Genomic DNA, 18141 nt, shown 5'->3' with positions numbered 1-18141 from the left:
GTCATTATGAAATTCCAGGCCCAAGTGACCTACATAATAACGGACGGACGAAAGTAAACGGGCGTAAAAGATGATGGAAGAAGTATTAATAACTTTATTAGTTACCGCACTGATAATCCTAACCCGAGTGGTCTGCTATGTTGTCATACATCCGGCAGACCAGGGATCAAATCCCAATGCTGACCAAAACTTTTTTTTTAATTCAAACTGAAAGTGTAAAATCACGGAAAGAAGCATATTCTACTCAATAATTATTTCTGAAGACCATATACAACTCCCCTACTCATGCTCACTTTGAATTTGCAATGTCGTGGACTTGTCCCAACGCTGACCAAACCTTGTTTTTTTTAATTCAAACACAAATTCAAACTGAAAGTGTAAAATCACGGAAAGAAGCATATTCTACTCAATAATTATTTCTGAAGACCATATACAACTCTCCTACTCATGCTCACTTTGAATTTGCAATGTCGTGGACTTGTTTCATGAAAAAAAAGGCATGTCCTCCACTTGTACCGCCTAAATAAGGTCTAAGCGGTGCTGGTACATAACATGATTATTTATACTCTACACACATGTCTAAGTAAACTTCATAAATAAACAGTTAGTCACCCTCGATGGAAACTGAATTTTAGAAGATCACCTCGTCAAATTCTTTCTAATTTAATTACATGATTGCCGGCGAAATTAAAAAAGTTGCATGTCCATGTCAACGCTGGCGTCGTCTTTGTGCTCCTCCCTTACTTCCTCGTCCTCAGTGGTAATTTTTAAGGTAAATATTTGTGAGCGGCGGACCGGCCGAAGCTTGGGCCGGTCGTGCGCGCATCGTTGGATGAGACCGAATCCATCGCCCCCCGCCTGCTCCACGTAGCACTGGCCCACCCACCGCTTCGCCACGCCTACCTTATCTCTTCGCAGAAGATTTTTGTCATCCACTCATTCCCTTTCTCCCTGCTCGCGACACATCTCATTCTTATCTCTTTCTCTCTTTCTCTCGCGTCTTTGGGCAACCACCGGCACCCAAGCAGAGCAGCATCACTTTTTTGCGTGAGGATGGCTGCAGATGCAATCGACGGCGGCGGGATCCGCGGACCTGGGTTGGTCGAGCTCCAACCGTGGGGACGGGGAGCTGCAACCCCTGGGTTGAGATTTGGAGGCGATGGCGACAAGTGCGGCGACAAGTGCTGGAGAGCCGCGGCGACTGGCATTGAGGCGCATTTGTAGCCACGTCGACAAGTGCTAGAGATCCGGCGAGGGTCTTTTTTTTCTGGAAGCAGCCCCAAATTTTGTACCCATTTTTGCTACAACCGTTCTGAATTTTGCTACTATCGGTGTTGTCAAATTGCTACATCCCTTTTTCTTTGCTCGGATGTGCAAATGTGATGTTTTTTTCGATCGAGTTTTTTACTACAACCATGTTTGATTTTGCTGGAACCGGAGACATTCTTTTGCTACATCCATGTTTTGATTTTTCTGGAACCGCACACAATTTTTGCTACATCCACCCACGGCGGTGTTGGTTGACGGCGACGATGGCTATCTTTTTGCTGCAACCGTAGTAGGATTTTGCTACATCCATGTAAGGCGGGGCTGTGACCTCGCGAGAATGCGGTGACGGCGTTTTGCTGCACCCGTAGTTTGATTTTGCTACCGTGAAGTTTTTTGCTACATCCACATTCAAACGGTGTTGATTGGCTGGTGGTCGTCGTTGATGTAATTCCGTGCAGCAAGCATCAATGGCGAGGGGCGGCGGCGGAGCTACAACCATCATCGTCAAGAGCTGCAACCGCAGGTGGAGCTGTTGCATTGGTCGAGGCGACAACGAGGCCGGGAGGGGTGAGGACCGGTGACGAGAACGGCCGACAAGGGCGGGGTCCGGCGGGCGACGAGGAAGACCGGCAAGGGTGGGGATTGACGATGGGGACGGCCACCGGAGGGGACAGGAGGCGTGGCGCCGCGGTCTGTGCGGCTCACATCCGGCCTGGGCTAGACCGGTCGAAACTTTCGGCCGGTGCACCCGGGCGCCTATAAGCACCCTTTTTTTAATCTATGCTTCCTTCCTTCATTTATATAATTTGGCAGCCTTCAAATACCCACAAATCTGCCTCAAATTCCTTCCTTTTAGTACACAAGTATTCATAATTATCCATGCAACCCACAATCCTGAAATCCATCCGTCCTTCCTTTAATACCACCTGCAAATCTGTGCTCAATTCCTTCCATTAATACAAGGGTTCTTTCTTTCCTTTAATACCCACAAATCAGCTCTCAAATTCAGCCTTCCCTCTTGTCCGCTCTCTCGCGGCCCTCTTTTTTAGGCGACTTGCTGATAATATAGGAGACTTGCTTGTATATAAATTGGTACGAATCTTTTTAAAGCAACGATGTGGTACTAACTTTAAACAAAATAACTTGGCTTAGTTGGTTGTTGTGCTGTTCCATGGGACAGGAGGTCATGAGTTCAATCCCCAATAGCTATTTTTCTCACGCACGGCCCAGAAGAGGCCTGGCGGGCTATGTGGCCCAAATACAATTTTTTTTGGTAGAGCTGGTGGACGATATTTTTTTTGAATCCGATCGAAGGTTGGGTTGACGCACGAATTTTTCCGAGCTATGGGCAGAGTTGACCCATCTGACCGAGCAGACTCGCCTGGCTCCAGCCCAACATCGACTACGCTAGGAAACAATTGTCACCAGCGAACGAAACAATTTTAGTACCACCTCGCGTATATGTTTTAAATTCAAACTGAAAGCGTAAAATCACGGGAAGAAGCGTATTGCGACGGTGAACCCATGGAGTCAATCCGTGCTTTATTATTAGGGAAAGACTAGAAATATTGTCCGTGCGTTGCAACGGGAAAAAATAGCATCCCTACATTATCCTTCCTTCAACTAAAGTAACGTAGCTTGCAAGGCACGAGAATCAGGTTATGCAGATGTGGTAGACATGAAACATATTTTTTCTGAATTCTCGAGTGCGAAAGTTCACCGGCTTGTTTTCGAGCGCCCTCATATTGTGTTGGCGCCTAGGTGATGTAATATTTAATGGGGTCTAGTTAACATGGAAACCGTTGAAGAGGAGGTAAACATGTGCCACAAAAGAGATAATTATTTTTCAACAGAGAAATTGATAGTATTTTCATGGCTTGATTTTCTAAGGCGCAACTGTGAAATATTCTTTTACCGAGCAGTCTCGTGTTGTTGATGGACCCTACCCAATTTAGGCAGATAAATCATCCACCTTGTCTTGACTTAGACCTATACATAGTTTGTTCCATGACCAGTAAAATAGTAAGTTACTAACCAGTCAAGCTGTGAAATTGGACAAGACAAAACCATGTGTGGAGGCAAATTAGGCCTTTAGTTTCTGCTATCTCCATGATGCTCTCTCATTGTGCACACATCCATCCTATAACATCAACAATCAAAATCAAGTAGTTGTTTGAGATCATCAACATTGACATGCAGAACCAACAAAGCAAGGTATATGAGACTATGTTGTGTACAGTTTTGCCCAAGTTTACACATGTACACAGTTCTAGGACAAATCGATCCAGTCTTGCTTTCCTATAAGATTTGCATGCAGATCAAGCTGGTATATGCAGAACCTAGCTCGTGTACCTAGCTATAGAAAACTTAATGAGATTGAGCTTTGCACAGCAACACACATGCACACACCGAGGAGGAAACTGAAAAGAGTACAAAAGAGTCATTCTTCATTGTATTTGGTTAGGGTCCAAACAGGGCAGGATAGCGGCCGCCCTCCACGCCAATTACAGGAAGGCCCTCCACACAAATACACTCAGGTGCCTTAGAAAAACTCTCCTTTAATTAGGGGGTTTCTTGGCTTTTTCTTGAACAATCACCAATTAGCAATTTCACCTAATCTCCTTTAATACTTGTTTTCTTAAACGCCCTCTTTTAAATTTATGTAGCAAGCATGGCATTATGAATCTCATTAATTTCCCACAAGTTAATTAGCCTGAATTTTGTCTAATTAGTTCACATAGGACGCACCACATCATTCTTTTCCTTCCTTCCAGTATAATTAGCGCTCACGTAGTATGAATATTCCTTCCTTCCTATTTTAATTGGCCCACCATATTTCTTTCCTTCCCAGGACTCATTGCCCACTAATTTTCTTCCTTCCTTCTTTCTTCGTTTCCTTTTAATTAGCCCACATAGTATGGATGTATATGTCTTTCCTTCTTGGACTCATATTCCTTCCTTCCTTAGCCGACTTATCGAGCTGGTTGATAAAGTGTAACTCTAAGACGTATATATGTTGGTGCTTTCAGTTGTTAGGGGGCGAGGTGGTACTATTGAATAAGAAAAGTAAATGTCTTGAGTACACATGAGCTGATATTGCTTAGTTGGTAGGTGTGTATGGTATGGTTTGAGAGATCGTGAGTTCAATTCCTGATGCAAGTAAATGTCCTTTTTTTGCCAAAATATCCGACCAGGCCCACCTTGGCCCATGCGGGGATGCACAAAATAAGCTATGTGCGGCCCATGCGGGGAATTTTGGTTGAGACGGACGGACGGAACGAAGACCGACAAAAATTAGGGAGTAACCAATTAGTACCACCTCGCGTATATATTTTATATTTATAAACAGAAAGCATAAATTCATAAAAAGAAGCGTATTGTGACGGTAAACCCACGGAGTCAATCCGTACTTTATTATTAGGGAAAGATAGCACATATGCCCGTGCGTTGCAACGAGGAAAATTAATGTTTTGCACAAGCATAATGTCCCACAGCATCGGATTCATTATGAAAAATATGTTGCAACACATCGTCGTCCTTCTACAAAATGAACATAAAAAAATACGTCACAATTTAGTCGTGTTCATATTTTCTTTGCGGAGCGTAATATCCCATTGATTTCATTTAAATACAATCCTTTTTAATGACATTTAAGTATGATCCTTTCATTAATTACCATGAAGACCTCATCCGTTTTAGTCCGGAATCAAACCTTCCTTTTCTAATTTAGTAGCCCCAACACATTAAGGCATATAGATCCTTTCTTTTAGTTATCCTACCTTTTTACCTCAAATCCTTCATGTAGAATTTATTAAGACCATAATCTTTCTAACAGTTATTCCACTGATTTACCCATAATCCTTTCTTTAATTAGCCACATTTGTTTAAGTATTATATTTAACCCCACAATTCTTCCTTTATTAGCTCATTCGCTTAATTAGCTGTCCCTAAACATGAGCCTTGGACCTCACCCTTCCCCATCTACAGGATCAAAGGGCGATTTGTGCGAACCCCGGGCTCTCCACCTCGCCGTTGCCGAATCATTGAATATGTTTAACTATAACAGTTGCGGTATGAGGAAGACATGAATGAGAAAAGTGATTGATTAAATGGTCTATGTTGTTTTTCTCACTAATTTGTTTTTCCCTTATTTACATCCTTCATTTTTAGAAGAGAATTAAGTAGATGTTTCATTTGATTTTATGTGTTATTATTGGGCTAGGGCCATATGATATTTTATGTAATTTTCTTATAAAGAATGCTTTTATTTTTTTCCTTCTTTCCACCGTCACTCTGAATATTTGGATGTATTGAATGATATGTGTTTCAATTCTACAAAATTATCATAAAAAATACGTGTTTTAGTTCCAAACTTTATGTCTCAGTGGTAACAGCTAATCAAACTTTTGCTAGCTTCAAGAATAATTGTACTATTATTTTTTAATTCAACCATATCTGACATAATTTGCATTTTCACTATAACAAAAAATTTAGGTAGATATTTATCAGTTTAGATGTATTCTATTCTTTAAGGCGGAAGCTGGGTATGGGGATAACTTTTTTCATTGCGACAGACCGTAAGGTCTTTCGAAAGCAGCGTGCTAGATTGTGATGACCAAGCTCATTACCTTGAGATTGTCATGTTTGTCGTGAGGTGGACAATGTGACCATAGCGGCGAAGAGAGTGTTAACATGGATAGGTCTTTTGGAGTGTGCGAGAATTTTCTTTTCTCCCGTTATAATGCACGGGCATATGTGCTAGTAAAATTTAAGTTTAGAAGAAATTAGGGTTACAGCTTGTGTGCCGCCGCAGGCATCTCTGACGATCTGCAATCCGAGGACGCATCAATTTTTCTGCTATAGCGCCCGATGCAATACATCGAGACGGGCAGGAGTTGTCCGTACGTGCGTAGATCACCAAAAAATGCAGCCATGTGTTACAAAATCGATGCTACTCCCTGTTTCAAGTATCGAGGAGATATTAACAGGCTACATGGTTGTTTGCATCAAACCTAAATATTACTAGTCTATACCAATATAAAAAAAACCAAGGAGGCAGATCCATTAATCTCGGCCATCAAATTATGTCAATCCAACAATCTAGATTGCTTCAATGTCGAGCGCTCAATACGTTTAGCGTGTAGTTAATTTCATGCGAAATATAATGCTAATCACATAATAACACATAAATAATATCCTACTAAATATCCGCATGCACTTAATATATTTCCAAATTAACGTGCATTGCACGTATATCCATAAAAAACGTGCATTGCACGTACACATTGACTAGTACTACTAGTACTAGATCCCATACGAAGCCTCAAGTTTGTTCAAGCGAAAGGTGCTAGTCTTGGCATGATTCCTCACCTAAGGAACAAAGGCAAGTGGCCGGTCGAACTGGGGCAGATATGATTCAAACTCGGATAGCTACGAGAGAAAATCCAGCCTATCCCTTGGACGTACTCAGAGGAGAAAGAAATAAAAAAAATACAGAAATGGGTCACGAGCCCACGACCTGGCGAACACGGATCGAGGATGATCAAAATGACAAATGACCCGGATGATCACGGGGACACAGGGCTTGATTCCGACTCTGCGGCCTCCCGCCTCATCGCCGCAGGCTTGCCGGGGCGCCTCCATCCGCCGCAAGCCGGTGTCTCCACCGCCGCACCACCGTGAGCCGCCTTCGCTGCACGCCGCCTCCAAATCTGCTGTTCTGAGCCGTCGCCTTCGCTGCGCGCCGCCGCCGCCTTGAGCCGTTGTTCCGAGCCACCGCCGTGAGCCTCCACGAGCCGCCCCTGCAAATGCGTCCAATCATCGTTGATGGCAGGTACACGGTTGGAAGGGTGTGTTAGTGTTTCTACAAGGCAAAAGGCCCTTTCATTGATACTGAGAAAAGTCAAACGTTGGAAAAGGACAAAGCTCCATCAGAATCGCCAATGCTACATCAGCGTGTCCTGAAGACAAAATACGAAGTCTAGCTTCTGTTGGTGAAGATTGGGAGAAAAAGTGAAATACATGGATGTTTCTATTGACATTCTTCCGTTTAAACATGGAGCTCCTGAGTATCTGGAGGTAGCAAGATGTATGGAAGCTCTCAGTTGGGTAGTTCTGGCGCACAGTTATCTTTTGAAGGCACAGATGGATTCCACCCCTTTCTCAATGAGAACATGAACGGGGGAGCAGCATGGCTGATTAGCGCGATAAATGGCTGTTGCGGTTTAGCCAAGCCGACGTCTCCTCCGCTGCCATGGCCTTGACCCGGAGCCGCGCCTCGAGCTGTCCCTCTGCTGCTACTCCACGAAACACCTGACCTCCAAAGTTGATGTAGGGTGGAACCCTAGATGGTCGATCTTTCACGAAAGGAGTGGATTCCGTGAAGAATCACGAGGAACACGAGGGGAAAACACAAAGGGGAACACAAGAGAAACACTCAAACCAATAAGAACGATCACACATATGCTAGATTCAAGTACACATAGAGATCACACGACCCAAAGTCAACAAGGGATGATACAAAGGGTAACCGGTTCTTCTCCGAAAGGAGGTCTTGATGGGGGCCACCCTAGAGGGGGTCCTGAATCCAACGTGGATCTTCTCCTAAGAGGAGCCGCGGTCTCTCTCAAGGAGTAGATCTGTATGGATGAGCGAGGCTCTATCTCACAAATGAGCTATCACAACGCTGACCCTAACTAGGAGGAGGAGAGGGTCTATTTATAGTCTTAGTGCAAATGGGGGCGAAGTGAAGGGGTACATGGGCCTCGGGCCCAGAACTGTGTGCAGATAGGTACCGGACGTCCGGTGGGTGACGGTCGTCCGGTGGCTCATGGGCGTCCGGACGTCCGGTAGCTTCCGGACTCCCGCTGGTTCTGGCTCGGTTGAGGTAGCACCGGATTTCCGGAGGTGGCCGGTCGTCCGGTGGCGTCGGACATCCGCTGGGTTGGCTCGGGTGCGGTGTCGCCGATCGTCCGGTCCTGGCCGGACGTTCGCTCGCTGTAGCTCGGCTGGGGCTTCAGGTTCCGGACGTCCGGTCCCGACCGGTCGTCCGGTGGTTGTAGCTTCATAGGCAGCCCTTCTTCTTGACTTTGGCACTTGGTGTCCTCGCCGTCTTGTCCGTTGGATGTAGCTGCTCCGTGGCTCTCTCCCAAGTACTTGATCACACATAGTGTTTCCGCTTGAGGTAGTAGCCATGTCTCATGTATAGAAAGTGGTAGTTCGAAGAGGAGCGAGTTCACCTTAACCTCGATAGCCTTTGCTCGTGCTCTTGTCATTGGTCCAAGTGGTGTCGCAGGAGACATAGGTAGGTCCATGTGGATGACCTTGGGATGCTCCGCATCATCTCCCCCCTTGGGAAAGATCCAACCTTGGATCGAATTCTTCATCACCATGGTAGAGCGAGAGATCCTTGATGTTGAAGACGTCGCTCACGTTGTACTTGTCGCGCGGGAGGTCGATCTTGTAAGCATTGTTGTTGTAGCGTGCAAGCACCTTGAAGGGTCCATCCACCCGTGGTAGGAGTTTGGACTTGTGTTCATTGGGAAATCGGTCCTTGCGAAGGTGTAGCCACACAAGATCTCCAATGTTGAATACCATGGGGTGCTTGTTGATGTTGAGCTTGGTTGCGAGTCGTTGTACTTGGCGCTCGATGGTGTGCCTTGTGTCTTCATGTACCTTCTTGAGATAGTTCACTCGGGCACTCACGTCCATATTGCTGCGCTCTTGTAGTGGTAGAGGAAGAATGTCCAATGAGGACAATGGGTTGAATCTGTAGATGACCTCGAAGGGGGACTTGTCGGTAGTCGGATGTCTTGCGCGGTTGTAGGCGTACTTGGCGATTGGTAGGCACTCTTCCCATTCCTTGATGTTCCTCTTGATCAACACGCGTAGTAGAGTGGAGAGCGTTTGGTTCTTCACTTCCATTTGGCTGTCGGTTTGTGGATGGTATGCCATGGAGAATAGAAGTTTGATTCCGAGCTTGGCGCATAGGGTCTTCCAAAAGTAACTCAAGAACTTGACGCCGCGGTCCGAGACAATCGTCTTTGGCACTCCATGTAGGCATAATATTTCCCTACAAAAGAGATTGGCAACATGTGAAGCATTGTCTATCTTGTTGCAAGGGATGAAATGTGCCATTTTGAGAATCGATCCACAACAACAAACATGAAATCCTTTCCATTTCTAGTTCTAGGCAAACCAAGCACAAAATCCATGCTAATATCTTCCCATGGGTGATATGGAATTGGAAGGGGTGTATATAGACCATGAGATTGAGCTTTGGACTTAGCTTTGCGACATGCTGAACATCGGTTGGTGAAGTGGTTGACGTCGCGGAACATCTTAGGCCAATAATAGTTCTTGGAGAGCGTAGCAAAGGTCTTGTCATGTCCAAAGTGTCCCATTAATGCTCCTCCATGAGATTCTTGCAAAAGCAACAAACGAAGAGAAGACCCGGGGATGCATAGTTTGTTAGCTCTCATAAGATAACCATCTTTGATGTAATAACGTTCCCAAGATGTATGCGTCAAACATTTGGCATAAGGAATAGCAAAAGTAGGATCATGCGCATACAAGTCTTTTATGTGCTGAAAGCCAATGACATCTAATTCAAGTTGAGTAACAAGCATGCATATGCGGGAAAGAGCGTCCGCCACAACATTTTCCTTACCTTTAATGTACTTGATGATATAAGGAAATGACTCAATGAATTCACTCCACTTAGCATGATGCTTGTTCAATTTAGTTTGACCCTTAAGGTATTTAAGCGTTTCATGATCCGTATGAATGACAAATTCATGAGGGCGAAGATAATGTTCCCATTCATGCAAAACTCGCACTAAAGCATATAGCTCTTTGTCATAGATAGGGTAACTGAGTTGCCCTCCGGAAAATTTCTCACTAAAGTAAGCTATGGGGCTCTTCTCTCGCGTTAACACACCTCCTATGCCATTACCACTAGCATCGCAATGAATCTCAAAGAGTTTGTCAAAGTTGGGTAATGCAAGCACGGGAGCATGAGTAAGCAAATTCTTAAGCTCATTGAATGCGGTATCTTGGGATGGTCTCCAAACAAAAGGTGCATTCTTCTTACTCAAAGCATGCAAAGGTGAAGCGATGGCGCTAAAATCCTTCACAAATCTACGGTAGAAACCGGCTAAACCAAGGAAGCTACACACTTGTTGCAGGTTGGTTGGTTGAGGCCAATTCTTAATAGCATTGATCTTAGATTCATCAACATGAACACCCTTAGAAGACACAACGAAACCCAAGAAAACAAGCTTGTCAACACCGAAAAGGCATTTGTTCGTATTAGCAAAAAGGTGCTCTTTTCTAAGAGTTTGTAGAACGGTCCTAAGGTGTGTGACTTGATATTTGAGAGATTTTCTAAACACAAGAATATCATCAAAGTAGACCACAACAAACACACCAGTATAAGGTCGAAAAACAAAATGCATGATTCACATGAAAGTGTCGGGTGCTTCGGATAAACCCATTGGCATAACAAGCCATTCATATAAGCCAAATTTGGTCTGAAATGCAGTTTTCCATTCATCACCTTCTTGGATGCGTATTTGATAGTAGCCACTCTTAAGATCAATCTTAGAGAAAATTGTGGCTCCGCTAAGCTCATCAAGCATATCATCTAGGCGTGGAATAGGGTAACGTTAATGCACGGTAATATCATTGATTGGACGACAATCGGAACACATGCAATATGTACCATCTTTCTTGGGAACAAGGATTACCGGGATGGCACAAGGGCTCAAGCTTTCTCAAACATGGCCATTGTTGATTAGTTGTTGTACTTGCCGTTGGATCTCCTTAGTTTCCTTGGGGTTGACGCGGTAGGGAGCCTTGTTAGGAATTGGAGCTCTGGGGATGAGGTCGATTTGGTGCTCGATGCCTTGTAGAGGAGGTAGACCCGGAGGTAGCTTGTCGGGGAAAACATCTTGGAATTCCTACAAAAGAGAAGACAATACTAAAGGTAGATTGTGAGAGGTGTTAGCTTTTGGTGCCTCGTCCTTGCACAAAAGGACATAGTGCATGACACTAGATGGGTTCTCACACACTTCTCTTATCTCACTTTTGGTGGCAAATAGGACTAAGTTCTTCTTGTTGCTCATCGCGAAGGCACTCGATTTGGGCTTGTGGCGCTCACTCTCTTTTTGGTGGTTTGCTCTCTCACTATTCTCTCCATGATGGGTGGCTTGCTTGTCGGTGATCACTTGGCTTGGAGACATAGGGCGAAGTACGTACTCCTTTCCTTTCATCTTGAAGATATAGTGATTCGTATGACCGTTGTGGATGACACCTCGATCAAATTTCCATGGTCATCCAAGAAGAAGGTGGCAAACGGTCATTGGAACGACATCACACTCAAAAGTGTCTTCGTAAGCTCCAATTTTGAAGGAGACTTGCACCCTATGCTCGACTTGGATAGTGCCGGAGTCGCTAAGCCATTGAACTTTGTAGGGATGTGGGTGCTTCATCTTGGCTAATTGGAGCTTGGAGCATAGTTCTTCACTTCCTAAGTTATGGCAACTCCCTCCATCGATGATGAAGTTGACGGACCTTCCATTGATGCCGACCTTGGTATGAAAGATATGGCATTTTTGGTCTTCTTCTTGTTGATGTTGAAGAGTCAAGACCTCGGAGACAACAAGAGCGGGGCTTGAATCTTCGTCACAAAAGACTTGTTCTTCTTCATCTTCGTTCACTTGCCGGTGCATTTTCACTTGCTCAAGTGCTTCCATTTCTCCTTCACTCATGGAGTCGTATGTACCATCGTTGTTGAGGATCATGGTTCGCTTGTTGGTACACTTAGAGGACTTGTGGCCTCGGCCACCGCATGTAAAGCATTTGAAAGAACTTGTCTTGATGGTCTCATCGGTTGGGGTAGAGGATGATGAAGCTCTTGCCTTGAAGTTACTTGTAGTAGGATGATGACTTGAGGTTGTCAAAGTTTTCTTGTAACTCGACTTGTCGACGTTGCTCGTAGATGGCTTGGTAGAGGTAGAAGGCGTTGGAGTCGTTGAAGCTTGGGTGTTGGAGAAGCCGTAGGACTTGGATGAGAACTTGGCATACTTGAAGTCATCTTGCACTTGACGTTCCGCTTTGGTAGCTTGATGCACTAACTCGATGAGGTTCGAGTATGGTTGGAAGTCGGCGATCTTCTTGACAGGATGATTGAGTCCATTCAAGAAACGTGCCATAGTTTGCTCATCATCTTTCGTGACATTAGCTCGTATCATGGCAATCTCCATTTCCTTGTAGTATTCTTCAACGCTCTTGGTTCCTTGCTTGAGGAGTTGGAGTTTCTTGAAGAGGTCGCGTTTGTAGTAGGTTGGCATGAAGCGTGCTCTCATGACATCCTTCATTTGTTCCCAAGTAGTGATGGGTGGTTCACCTATTGTCGCTCAGCGCTCAATGACTTGTTCCCACCAAATGATGATGTAGTCTTGGAACTCAAGGGATGCCATCGCGATCTTCTTCTCTTCCTCATAGTTGTGCAAGTGGAAGATTTTGTCAACCTTCAATGCCCGTGATAGGTACTCTTCGGGATCATTGCTTCCACTGAACTTGGGCATGGTGAACTTAAGCTTGCCGTATCTTTGCTCTTCATTGTGTTTGGGTCGGGGATGATGACGTCCTTGACGAGGAGGATCGTCTCTCTCAACTTGCTCTTGCCGTGGAGGATTTCCATTGTCTCCTTATTCTTGGTGAACTTGGGGTTCTTGAGGAGGAGGTCATGGAACTTGATGATGCACTCGTGCTTGATAGTTCCTCCCTTGAACTTCTTCGTGAAACGCTTCTTGATGCTCATGATTTTGCCAGTTGCGCGTGGCTACGGCTCAACTTGAATCTCGGAGGGCTTGTTACGCCTCAAGTGCTTGAGCTTGTCGCAATTGTTGTTCTTGACGTTGTGCTTCAGCATCTTGTGCATCTTGATGTTGTCTCACTCGTTCTTCCTCTTCTTGATGGCGTTGGTGTTGCCGTTCTCGTGCTTGCACGAAAGTAGCTTGGTTTTGACAATGTCGTTGTTCTAGAGAGTTGTTGTTGTGTAGAGGGTTGCAGTTTTCTTGACAATCTTGTTGCACGGCACGTCGAAGAGTATTCGATGTCAGTGTACTTGAGTCGGAGATGGTGTAGTCGGAGTGTCTACTTGAGCGGCTCCATCTTGAGGAGGACGAAGTGGAAGAAGTGCGGTTGAGCAACAAAGCACGAATCTCGTACATTCTTGCTCCATTCTCTTGCTTGTGGTCATCGAGCTTGTTGTCAAAATAGTCTCTTGTACGTTGCTCGGAGAGTCGCAAGTCGGTGGTGAGGTTGTCGATGTGTTCGCTCATTGCTTGTTGCTCTTGATTCAAAGCACGTTGTGCACCAAAGAGGTGGCTCTTTGTGATGTAGGAGGTCATGTCGTCGTCTTGCTCGATGATGAGTGGGTTGGTAGAAGTACTTGGCCTATCCATCATTCCAAACAAATATGTGAGTGGGAGAAAGAGAATAACTTATACCAAGTGTACTTTGACCGATGTTGAAGATGGATCAATGATCACTCAAAATGTGGAACAAGGAAATAACACAATTGGTACCAATTCTTGTCGGTTTCTCGCACCTACACAAGTAAAAGCTTATAGTGGAGCTCGGTTAGGATGGTGGAACAAAATTTGATGCAATTGTTAGCGAGGTTCAATAATGTTGGAAAAGATTCACAAATGTGCAAATGCAACAAGTAGACCAATAGCAAAATATGGTACACGGGAACTCACACGCGGAGAGATAAAAGGGGTCGTGCAACCAAGGGATGAGCTAAAATGTGGAATCCACGAAAATGCTCTTGTTGCACAACACTAGAGAGACGCTAGCACGATTGCACAATAGGCGGATATGAAGACTTGTGCACAATCTACTAAGAAAAAATGCAACGACTTCTATCCCAAGTATGCTCTATGTATGATGTTCCAATGATATGATCCAAGATGATCTAGTATGACAATCTTAATGTAGTATGATGCTATGGTTCTTGCTTAAAAGCTCTTTGCTTATCTTTCCTTTTGCTTAAAAGCTTGTTTGGCTCTTTCTCTTTTGAGCTCTTTTATCATGCTATGCTTCACGAACCAAGATAGCAATTGTGTATGTGATGACAACTTTGTGACACAAGAGATGATACCAAGATATGCACCAATGTTATGGCATATATGCTATGGGAAGTATGACCACTAATGTGCACAAGTGACGTTGCCGACAATACTCAAAGACTAGTCTCGATGGGTAAGATACGTAAAATTGGGCTATGATGGCTATCAATGCAATGTCAAGATTGATATAATGATGATGTATCACGCTACCAAGATGGTGTTACCGTTCTTGCTTACGGTATGGTGTCAAAATGGTGGCGTGGTTGTTGTCGATGACGAAATTCGTGGCGAAGATGAGCGGCAGTGATGTTGATGTCGAACCATCCCTAAGTAGCCGAAACACGTTAGTAAACGGGAACCACAACTCAAATTCTCAAAGCAAAATGTGGCAAAAATTGTGTCTGAGTGCGAAGCAAGTAAGAAATGGTGGTTGCAGAAAGCGATTGGAATTTGGGTGCGTATGCAGAAGTGGAAGTGGAGGTGGTGAACGAACTGAATTTTTTCAGGTTCGTTAGGGAACGTCAGGCGTCTGGTGGTGGAGCGGTCGACCGGTCGGCACACGTTCGGTGGCTGGCGGATGTCCGGTGCCTGGGCAGCTTCGGGCATAGGATGTACAACTAGGGTTCGTGGAGGATGTGCCGAAAATGGTCAAATTCGATCGATTTTGTGGATGGGAATGTTGGAGATGATGGGGGAAAGCTAGATCCACTCGTGGCAAAGCAAATCCGTGGATCAGACCCAACAAAACTTCATCACAAAAAAAATTTGGGGCTATTTTTGTGGGGAATTTTAGAATTTAGGACAAAATCAACAAAATAAGGCTAGAAGACACAGCGGGGAGGCTCTGAAATCGTGATCAATGTGGCTATGATACCAAGATGATGTAGGGTGGAACCCTAGATGGCCGATCTTTCATGAAAGGAGCGGATCCCACGAAGAATCACGAGGAACACGAGCTTAAAACACAAAGGGGAACACAAGAGAAACACTCAAACCAACAAGAACGATCACACATATGCTAGATTCAAGTACACATAGAGATCACACGATCCAAAGTCAACAAGCGACGATACAAAGGGTAACAGGTTCTTCTCCAAAAGGAGGTCTTGATGGGGGCCACCCTAGAGGGGGTCTTGAATCCAACGTGGATCTTCTCCTAAGAGGAGCCGCGGTCTCTCTCAAGGAGTAGATCTGTATGGATGAGCGAGGCTCTATCTCACAAATGTGCTATCACAACGCTGACCCTAACTAGGAGGAGGAGAGGGTCTATTTATAGTCTTAGTGCAAATGGGGGAGAAGTGAAGGGGTACATGGGCCTTGGGACCAGAACTGTGTGCAGATAGGTACCGGACGTCCGGTGGCTCATGGGCGTCCGGACGTCCGGTAGCTTCCGGACTCCCGCTGGTTCTGGCTCGGTTGAGGTAGCACCGGATTTCCGGAGGTGGCCGGTCATCCGGTGGCGTCGGACATCCGCTGGGTTGGCTCGGGTGCAGTGTCACCGGTCGTCCGGTCCTCGCCGGACGTTCGCTCGCTGTAGCTTGGCTGGGGCTTCAGGTTCTGGACGTTCGGTCCCGACCGGTCGTCCGGTGGTTGTAGCTTCATAGGCAGCCCTTCTTCTTGACTTTGGAACTTGGTGTCCTCGCCGTCTTGTCCGTTGGATGTAGCTGCTCCGTGGCTCTCCTCCAAGTACCTGATCACACATAGTGTTTCCGCTTGAGGTAGTAGCCATGTCTCATGTATAGAAAGTGGTAGTTCGAAGAGGAGTGAGTTCACCTTATCCTCGATAGCCTTTGCTCGTGCTCTTGTCATTGGTCCAAGTGGTGTCATAGGAGACGTAGGTAGGTCCATGGGGATGACCTTGGGATGCTCCGCATCATGTCCCCCCTTGGGAAAGATCCGACCTCGGATCGAATTCTTCATCACCATGGTAGAGCGAGAGATCCTTGACATTGAAGACGTCGCTCATGTTGTACTTGTTGCGCGGGAGGTCGATCTTGTAAGCATTGTTGTTGTAGCGTGCAAGCACCTTGAAGGGTCCATCCGCTCGTGGTAGGAGTTTGGACTTGTGTTCGTTGGGAAATTGGTCCTTGCGAAGGTGTAGCCACACAAGATCTCCAATGTTGAATACCATGGGGTGCTTGTTGATGTTGAGCTTGGTCGCGAGTCGTTGTACTTGGCGCTCGATGGTGTGCCTTGTGTCTTCATGTATCTTCTTGAGATAGTTCACTCGGGCACTCGCGTCCATATTGATGCGCTCTTGTAGTGGTAGAGGAAGAATGTCCAATGGGGACAATGGGTTGAATCTGTAGATGACCTCGAAGGGGGACTTGCTGGTAGTCGAATGTCTTGCGCGGTTGTAGGCGTACTCGGCGATTGGTAGGCACTCTTCCCACTCCTTGATGTTCCTCTTGATCAACACACGTAGTAGAGTGGAGAGTGTTTGGTTCTTCACTTCCATTTGGCTGTCGGTTTGTGGATGGTATGCCATGGAGAATAGAAGCTTGATTCCGAGCTTGGCGCATAGGGTCTTCCAAAAGTAACTCAAGAACTTGACGCTGCGGTCCGAGACAATCATCTTTGGCACTCCATGTAGGCATAATATTTCCCTACAAAAGAGATTGGCAACATGTGAAGCATCGTCTATCTTGTTGCAAGGGATGAAATGTGCCATTTTGAGAATCGATCCACAACAACAAACATGAAATCCTTTCCATTTCTAGTTCTAGGCAAACCAAGCACAAAATCCATGCTAATATCTTCCCATGGGTGATATGGAATTGGAAGGGGTGTATATAGACCATGAGATTGAGCTTTGGACTTAGCTTTGCGACATGCTGAACATCGGTTGGTGAAGCGGTTGACGTCGTGGAACATCTTGGGCCAATAATAGTTCTTGGAGAGCGTAGCAAATGTCTTGTCGCGTCCAAAGTGTCCCATTAGTGCTCCTCCATGAGATTCTTGCAAAAGCAACAAACGAAGAGAAGACTCGGGGATGCATAGTTTGTTAGCTCTCATAAGATAACCATCTTTGATGTAATAACGTTCCCAAGATGTATGCGTCAAACATTTTGCATAAGGAATAGCAAAAGTAGGATCATGTGCATACAAGTCTTTTATGTGCTGAAAGCCAATGACATCTAATTCAAGTTGAGTAACAAGCATGCATATGCGGGAAATAGCGTCCGCCACAACATTTTCCTTACCTTTAATGTACTTGATGATATAAGGAAATGACTCAATGAATTCACTCCACTTAGCATGATGCTTGTTCAATTTAGTTTGACCCTTAAGGTATTTAAGCGTTTCATGATCGGTATGAATGACAAATCCATGAGGGCGAAGATAATATTCCCATTCATGTAAAACTCGCACTAAAGCATATATCTCTTTGTCATAGATAGGGTAACTGAGTTGCGCTCCGGAAAGTTTCTCACTAAAGTAAGCTATGGGGCTCTTCTCTTGCATTAACACACCTCCTATGCCATTACCACTAGCATCGCAATGAATCTCAAAGAGTTTGTCAAAGTTGGGTTGTAACTCCCTCGATGCGGCTATATCTCCTACGTGTCGGAGCACGACTTAGAGGCATAACCGCATTGAAAGCAATGTCGCAAGTAAGGTAATCTTCAGAACAACCCATGTAAATAGATAATAAGGGGAAAGGTACATAGTTGTCTTACACTCGCCATGTCACACAAAGTACATAAATAGCATTACATCATCCAATACACTC

The sequence above is a fragment of the Triticum aestivum genome, chromosome 4A (assembly GCF_018294505.1).
Source record: "Triticum aestivum cultivar Chinese Spring chromosome 4A, IWGSC CS RefSeq v2.1, whole genome shotgun sequence".
Taxonomy (NCBI): Eukaryota; Viridiplantae; Streptophyta; class Magnoliopsida; order Poales; family Poaceae; genus Triticum; species Triticum aestivum.
The sequence above is the reverse complement of the archived record's forward strand: the minus strand, read 5'-3'. Positions refer to the sequence as shown.